This window comes from Lepisma saccharinum, chromosome 7, assembly GCF_977018435.1.
Source record: "Lepisma saccharinum chromosome 7, izLepSacc3.1, whole genome shotgun sequence".
NCBI classification, from domain to species: domain Eukaryota; kingdom Metazoa; phylum Arthropoda; class Insecta; order Zygentoma; family Lepismatidae; genus Lepisma; species Lepisma saccharinum.
Genome location: NC_139235.1, coordinates 62,202,913 through 62,210,325, shown reverse-complemented (window position 1 = coordinate 62,210,325; position 7,413 = coordinate 62,202,913).

Below are 7,413 nucleotides of genomic sequence, written 5' to 3'. Positions count from 1 at the left end.
GATTACAAGGTGCTGATGTTACTACTATGGACCCCTTGATTACAATGCAACTTTCCACTATGGACACCTTGATTACAAAGTGATAACATTACCACTACCCCATCAGCAAGGACTAGATTGGATTCATGTTGGAAGCCTAGCAACAGAATGGCGTGATTGCATTCAAACCTAAAGCTCTTCCATGCCAAAAGCTTCTACAAGCAGTACAAACATCACACCAAAAACAAACTTTCAATGAGCCACAGACAGAAATAAATAGATGTCCTTCATCTAAAAGGAAACTTCGAACTGCATAATTGGCCTTCAGTGCTGTGTTCCAGACATGTGTTTGAAATGAAAGTTTTTCCTCCAAAATTACCTCAATGTGTGTACTGAACTGCTGAATTTATGTAGTAACAAGAAACGATGGATTTGCTTGTAAATTTCACAAATTTTGTTTTATGTAGAAGCATATTAAGCTCAATTTTATTATTTTTATTTTAGGGAGGTACTGGTTCACAAAATTTTACAAAGTTGCAGAAATGATATTCTTGAGCTAAACAAATATTTGTAGCAGCATTGCAATGGAAAGGGGCAGCAAGGTGGGCAATGGCCTTCCTCCCCTCATTTTTTGTGAGGATGGGGATGAGTGATGATATGATGAAATTCATGAATGGACACTCCACAAATATCCATGCCCAGCCAGGATTCGAACCCGGGACCCCTGGCATCATAGCACGATGTGATTACTACTCCGTCACACGGACCAGTTTGAAGTTATCATGTTCATGCACTAAACATATATTATTGTAGCTGATATGATATTATATGTGTGAAATATATAATTTTTGATTGACTTTCATTGTCCAGGGGAAGGGCGTGGCCCCCTTGCCTGCTCCTCCTTTCGAGAAGTCCATGGGCTTGGCACATTGTTCTTTGTCCCTCGTTGAAAGTCAAGACCTCCTATACACAGAATAAAGAATACCAAAATTCTTGCACATAGTGCTAAAATTCTCATTGTTAATATAATTTAATATTTCAGCCAATCCATGGCAAAATTATCCTACAACTTGAAAAAGTAAAGATAGTCCAAATACTATTTAAGCAGCATTAAACTGAAACTTAAATCCTATATTTTGATGAGCTAATCGAAGAATGTTTTAAATTTCCAATTATGCTTTAATTTTAAGTAAGTCTTTAGTAACGTACATCAAGTGCCATAAAAGTGGTTAAATGGAAACACTATCAGGAACAGCTGAGCAGTTGTTTCCTGCCACAATAATATAGTGGCAAGGAGCAGCTGATGTGAAATATCATTTCTCTATGTTTTGAAAAATTCATTGCAGTAATTTTTGAGTAAGAGCTTTTTGAAATGATTGATCTGTTCATGTCGCACCCGGAATTATATTTTTCTTGACATTTCATTTAATGAAAACGAGTCATCAGTTTAATACCAAATTACAATGAATCAGTTTTATAACTCCCCCCAACATGACTGAAGGCCACTCATTTCTTTGCAGTTAAAATTAACTGTTAAATAAGGGTTTCGGTTGTGACCAAAATGCATGGTTCGGACTGTGACTTAACTTTCTTTAGATTGATTCAATGGCTATACACAAAACTAATTTAAACTCTGACGGTAAGCCTAAGCTCAAAATTTAGACTAGCCTAGATAACTATTGTCCCACTACCTTATTGTCAGTATGGGGATATAGCAGTAGAAACACTCGCTTTCTTTTCTGACCGATATTTATTATGACACCCAGACCATGTGGACCCCAAATGTGGACAAGACGTAGACTCATCTCACTTAACTAACGCATTCTCTCTCCTGTCCTGGTACCTCCTCACTTCCAGAACACCACTCTCTCTATCCCGCACCACCTCCATCCAACACTTCCAAAATGCAACTCCTCAATCAGCCACGACTTCCTTCCGACCAATGTCTCTCACTTTTCATTACTCAGCAATGACATTGCCCGATCGGAAGTCACACCTGCATTCTTATTTCAAGATCTCCTTCTCTGTGCACACTATTTTATTATCCACAGCTGAATCAAAGCTAGTTATACGGATTCTTAATGGAATTCTGCTCACAGTTCCTTTTAAGTAAAAGTTTCAACTTTTGTAGCATCAAATTACATGAAAATTGACTTCTTTACCTCACTATAATCATTAATTTGACACACGAGTATTTTATATTAAAAACTACAGCACCATAAGTCACTGAAAATTGTGCACATTGATTAGAAAGAGAAATTAAAAGGATGAAAGTCTGCAGAGATTATCAAGTGTGATATGAACTAAATACAGGAACTACTCAGTCATAAAATACTCATGTCTCAGTCTTGGATGTTGCAGATGCTTCTTCTCTTATTCTGAGGAAGCATTTGGAAAATCTCCACCCATTGGAATGAAAGGTTTAAACAGAGTTTTGTATACTTCCAAGCAGATTCCCTGATAAATATTGCAGTACTGAGTAGCTACTCCCCCCCGTGGTGGACAGCCCTTGAGAAACAAGGCCTACCTACTGACTGCTGACCTCACTCCCATATGCCTCACCAGAGGCAAGCAATCATCCAAACCAGTACGGGAGAGGTGTGGTCAGCACGACAAACACCAAGTCATTGTTGTTAAGTTCCCATGACCAGGTTACGCTCCTCAATCATAGCTCCTAAATTTCCTCACGATGTTGTTTTCCCCTTTGACATTGTTGAGTTAAAGTATTATGGTATTAAATGGGGTTAACAAATGAGGTATTCACATAGATCATACCCGAAACTTTAAGTGGTCACACATGGAACTTTTATAAAAATGAATAACAGTAAAAACAAAAACGTGTTCTCCATAATAAATACACGAGATGAAAGGTTACAATCTACATTTCACCAAAGAAATCATGATGGATGAGAAAGTTTTTAAAATTCATAGATTTTTCAAGTTGTATGGTGGTAGGTGAAGATTTTATTGCCGTGAGAGTCACACCTGCAACTCCCATTATTCTTGAATTGTCCAAAAACAACTCTTCAGGACAGATAGGTACAATATCATCATTCTGAAAACTATAATTATGATATGGGTGAGCTCAATGTCATTGCTTGACTAATATATAGATAGACTATCTTCAATTACTATTATTCTCCACGTAGCAAACATCTGTGAAATCAAACCTAGGGCATTGTACAGGATATAAAAGTATCTGCTTTAATATTGCTTCAAAAGAAATATTCAGTTCTGGTTTAATTTGAATCCAATTAAGGTAAATAATGTAAGAAGTCAATTTTGATTTTGCAATACATGCATTGTTTAGAAAAAAATCATTACAAATGTAAATTTATTTGTCAATTGAACCTGGTACTTAATTATTGCTTTGTTTCGACAATACGTAATTGTTGTGTCTTACTTATTGTTGCCATGGAAATAACACAATATAGATTAATATAAAGCCATATATAGACAGAGTTTACAACTGTTATTGCGTGTCCAAGGAACATACTCTTTATTTCAATGTTGCCAATTGCGGAATGCGAGTTTCCTCTGCAATCACGTGTCTATGAGAAAGCTAAATAGAGTTTGCTACGATAATTATGAATTCTCTTCAACTAGAAATAATGTATTGTGAAGCAGATTGTTTCGATTTATTTTACCAAGGTATTTGTAACGAGCTTACAACTCATAACTTATCCCATTATGCTTACTCCCTTTCAAGTGTTAATTATTCCAAGAAACCCTTGTAAATGTGGTCTTTATCTCGCCCACTTGCACACGATGTCAAGTAATGTAAATATGTGACAGCTGAAACTGATTCTCTTTTCATTACATTGACAGGACCTACAACAGACACTCGTGCGCAGAGTGCTTGATACCAAAATAATTACATTAATTTTGTTGCGTGTAGGCATGTATTAAAGAGACCAAAGTAACATAGTAAGTTTAAGGAATATTGTACAAGAATGTCTATCTATGCAAACCCTTAACACACATTGTAAGCTCTGGCGATCACCTTACTGATAAAGCAATGTCCGGCATATTCTCATTGAATGTACCGATTTTACTTTCCTCATACAAAGTGCCCAACTGTTCATCATGCATCTTGGAAGATGATGACGCTAATTTTGAAATGTTCTTAGCTTTTTGAGACTAGCGAGCATCTCACACTGTTTCTGAGAACATCCTAATCTTTTTAACGTGTTGTGTATATCCTGTGCAGGTCACTTTACAAACTTACACTTTCAACCTTTCTCAATCTGCTTTTAACAGCCTGTTTTTAACTTTAAGGTAAGGATTTTAGATAGGAGGGGTGTTCCTCGCATGAAGGGTGCAAAGTGGCCACCTCAAAATTTTAACTCATTCATTCATTCATTGCTACTTTTATTATTTTCACATTATGGAAGAGAAATATCAGCCTATCCAACTGGAAACTAGAGTTTGAAAGCAGAGAGGAAAGGATAAAGGATTTCGTCACTTCAGTTAGTTCTCGCATCCACAACATAATCCCCATACGTGAGTATACAAAAGGAAAAGGTATATTGTGCTGTGTAGGGATACTTAAAAAATATTACAATTCACTTCTCTTTCAGCAAGATATAATTGCATTGACTGAGCCTCCTCTGACAGCCTGGTAGTTAGGGTTGTCGCCTTGTATTCAAGGATATCCAGGTTGGGTCCCGGTGGAAGCTCTGTATTTAGAATTCTAATCACCTTATTGCAAAGGAAGGAAGTGCTGCTGCATTGCAAATTGGGAAACCAGTTTCATTCTGTGCATTTATTTGATCATTTTATAACAAATTTCGCTCTGTATATTGTGCACGTTTTGCCTGTTCCGACAGAAGAATATACATGTTAGCTGCACTTTTCTATCTTTCGTGATAAGTTGAGTTTGGTGGTTCCCCCATTTTCACCTCTACAAAAAGAGATTTCAAAGTCTTGCAAAGTGAACTCTCTTTTTCTTGCCTCTTTCTTCTTTCAAGAGATTTGTAGAGAAACTCCACATGAGACGTATAAATATGCTTCAAAGAAATATTTTCTCAATATTCCAACAAAAAACAGATCTGTAATAATAATTATAAGTATTAAGCATTAACCTTTAGGTGCTCGATTGAGACGCTCTTAGGTAACCCTCGGGTGCCCGATTGTCTTGATCGAGATGCTTTGTCAAGGTCGTAGTTTTTAGGTTATAACTTCACTATTTTTGGCTAGAATTTAGATTTTATTTTTCATATTGTTGTTAACACATGTATTTAACAGAAATGATTGTTGCACGTTTTTTTTCGTGAAAATTGCAGGAAAAAAGAGACTTCTTTTTTGAGTCTTTTTTTCAAGGGAAAAATGTTGCCGACAAAGGAAGGCCGGCTTTGTTGTTCTAAAGCAATGCATTTCCCTCACCCCTGGAACTGCATTCGAAGGAAGTTTGTTTATCGGTACACGAGGTCAAAATGAATGTTTTCCGTGGGGGCGCAAGCAGGGGGTAGGGGTTAGGGGAGGGAGAAGAGGGGGGGTTGAAACTGCGTCGTTAGAATAGAAGTTCGAGGCACGCTGAAGAAAAGCCCACAAATGTTTCACAAGTGGCTACAAAGGTTACCCTGCATTGTCCCCCCTCCATATATACACCGAATGTGCATAAATTTTACATCGTCCAAATCTGTGATTCATTCTGCGTACAACGGTATATCATTAATCTCTCTAGGGCAATTAGCCTCTGAGCTATAGTCATTTCAATGTAACCCTGCATTTCGCTGAAATCCAAAGCTTGAGACAGTGGCATGCATGCCTTTCGTTTCGGGGGTACAACTCACGTTACATTGGTCGTATGATAATGATGCAAATATTTTTCTGTTTCTTACATGCCAGCAATAATTTCTATGTGCATGTTGACCTTCTCATGTCCTTTTTATTCGGGTGGGGCGGGGGGCATTTTTTCTTAAAAAAATGATTTTTTTTGGGATTCCACTCCCCCCTTTATATATACGCCGAATGTGCATACATTTTATATCGTTTGAATCTGTGATTCATTCCACGTACAATGGTATATCATCCATCTCTCTAGGGCATTTTTTCCCAAAATTTTGGGTTTTCCCCTCCCCCCCACATATGCCAAATTTGCATAAATGTTATATAGTATGAATCTCTGGTTCATTCCGCGTACAACGGTATATCATTCATCTCTCTAGTGCAATTAGCCTCCGATCGACACTCATTTAATTGAAACTCTGCATTTTGCTCAAAATCGGCTCGGTTCCGAAAGGCTAACTAAACTTGCGTATACATATATTCTTCAAAAAAATAGTGTGTCAAGCTTATTGTATAAATTGCTCACTGTGTACTTTGCTTTGTAAAGGTGATATTTTTTCTTATCCCTTTAAATTAAGAAGGAATTTATCATAGCCCATACTTTATTAGGTGAACGACAGGTTAGATTAAATGATTTGATTTATTTAACTTCGCTTTCCTTCCACTTTTGGCTATTCGCGAAGATGAGGATGAATTGTGATAAAATGAAGGAGACGAAGGGAAAATCACACACATACATTTGCAGATCACAAAACCACAAACCATGCTCAACAAATGATTGTATTGGCTGCGAGTCCTGATGCCAGTCTCGTGAGTCAGCTACATGCAGTCCAGGATGTAGTACATAGTAGAAAGACTGACAGTTGGGTGGCACAATACAGTATATTGTTTAATTCAAGCAACAATTATTGAAAATATGGATCGAAATCCAGATTGTTTCCTAAATCCGTATTCCTTCCAAAATCTGTTTTGCCTCTGTAATCCTTTTCGCTCTGAAATCTGGATTGCCTCCAAAATCAGGATAGTAAAATTTTTGATTCCGGATTTCAAATTTTCCGGAATAGAAATTTTTTTGGCCATCCTTAGTTCAAATCCCCACCTGGGCGTCGGTATTCTTCACCAATTTTATATCATCACTCATCCTCATTTTCGCGGTTAGTCAAAAGCAGGGATGGAACCGATTAATCGGTACTCTATCAGTATCGACCGATATAGGCATATCGGTGTATCGGTAAAATTACCGATTATTTTACAATCCGATATATCGACAAATATCTGATAAGTTAGTGCAAAATTCTGCCAATTTGTTACAATTTTTATGGATAATCTCCATGCCCTTCTTTCTAAAAAAGTAAATGTCTAAATATGCAACTCCTTTAGCACTGCAGTCACCCTGAAACACACATTTATTAAGGAGGTCAATGATCCATTCAGGTTCTTCAAGGACCATTTCCAATTTTATATTGGATCGGTAGAATATTGGTTATCGATATCAGTAAATTTTATATCGGCCCTCCCTAGTCAAAAGTGGCAGACATGTGAAATAAAATAAACTAAATCAATCAAACAGTAAACTCTAACTTAAATTGCTACATTATTTTGCATGCCATGCAGCAGTAACTTCAATTAATTCCTCAGTGGAAC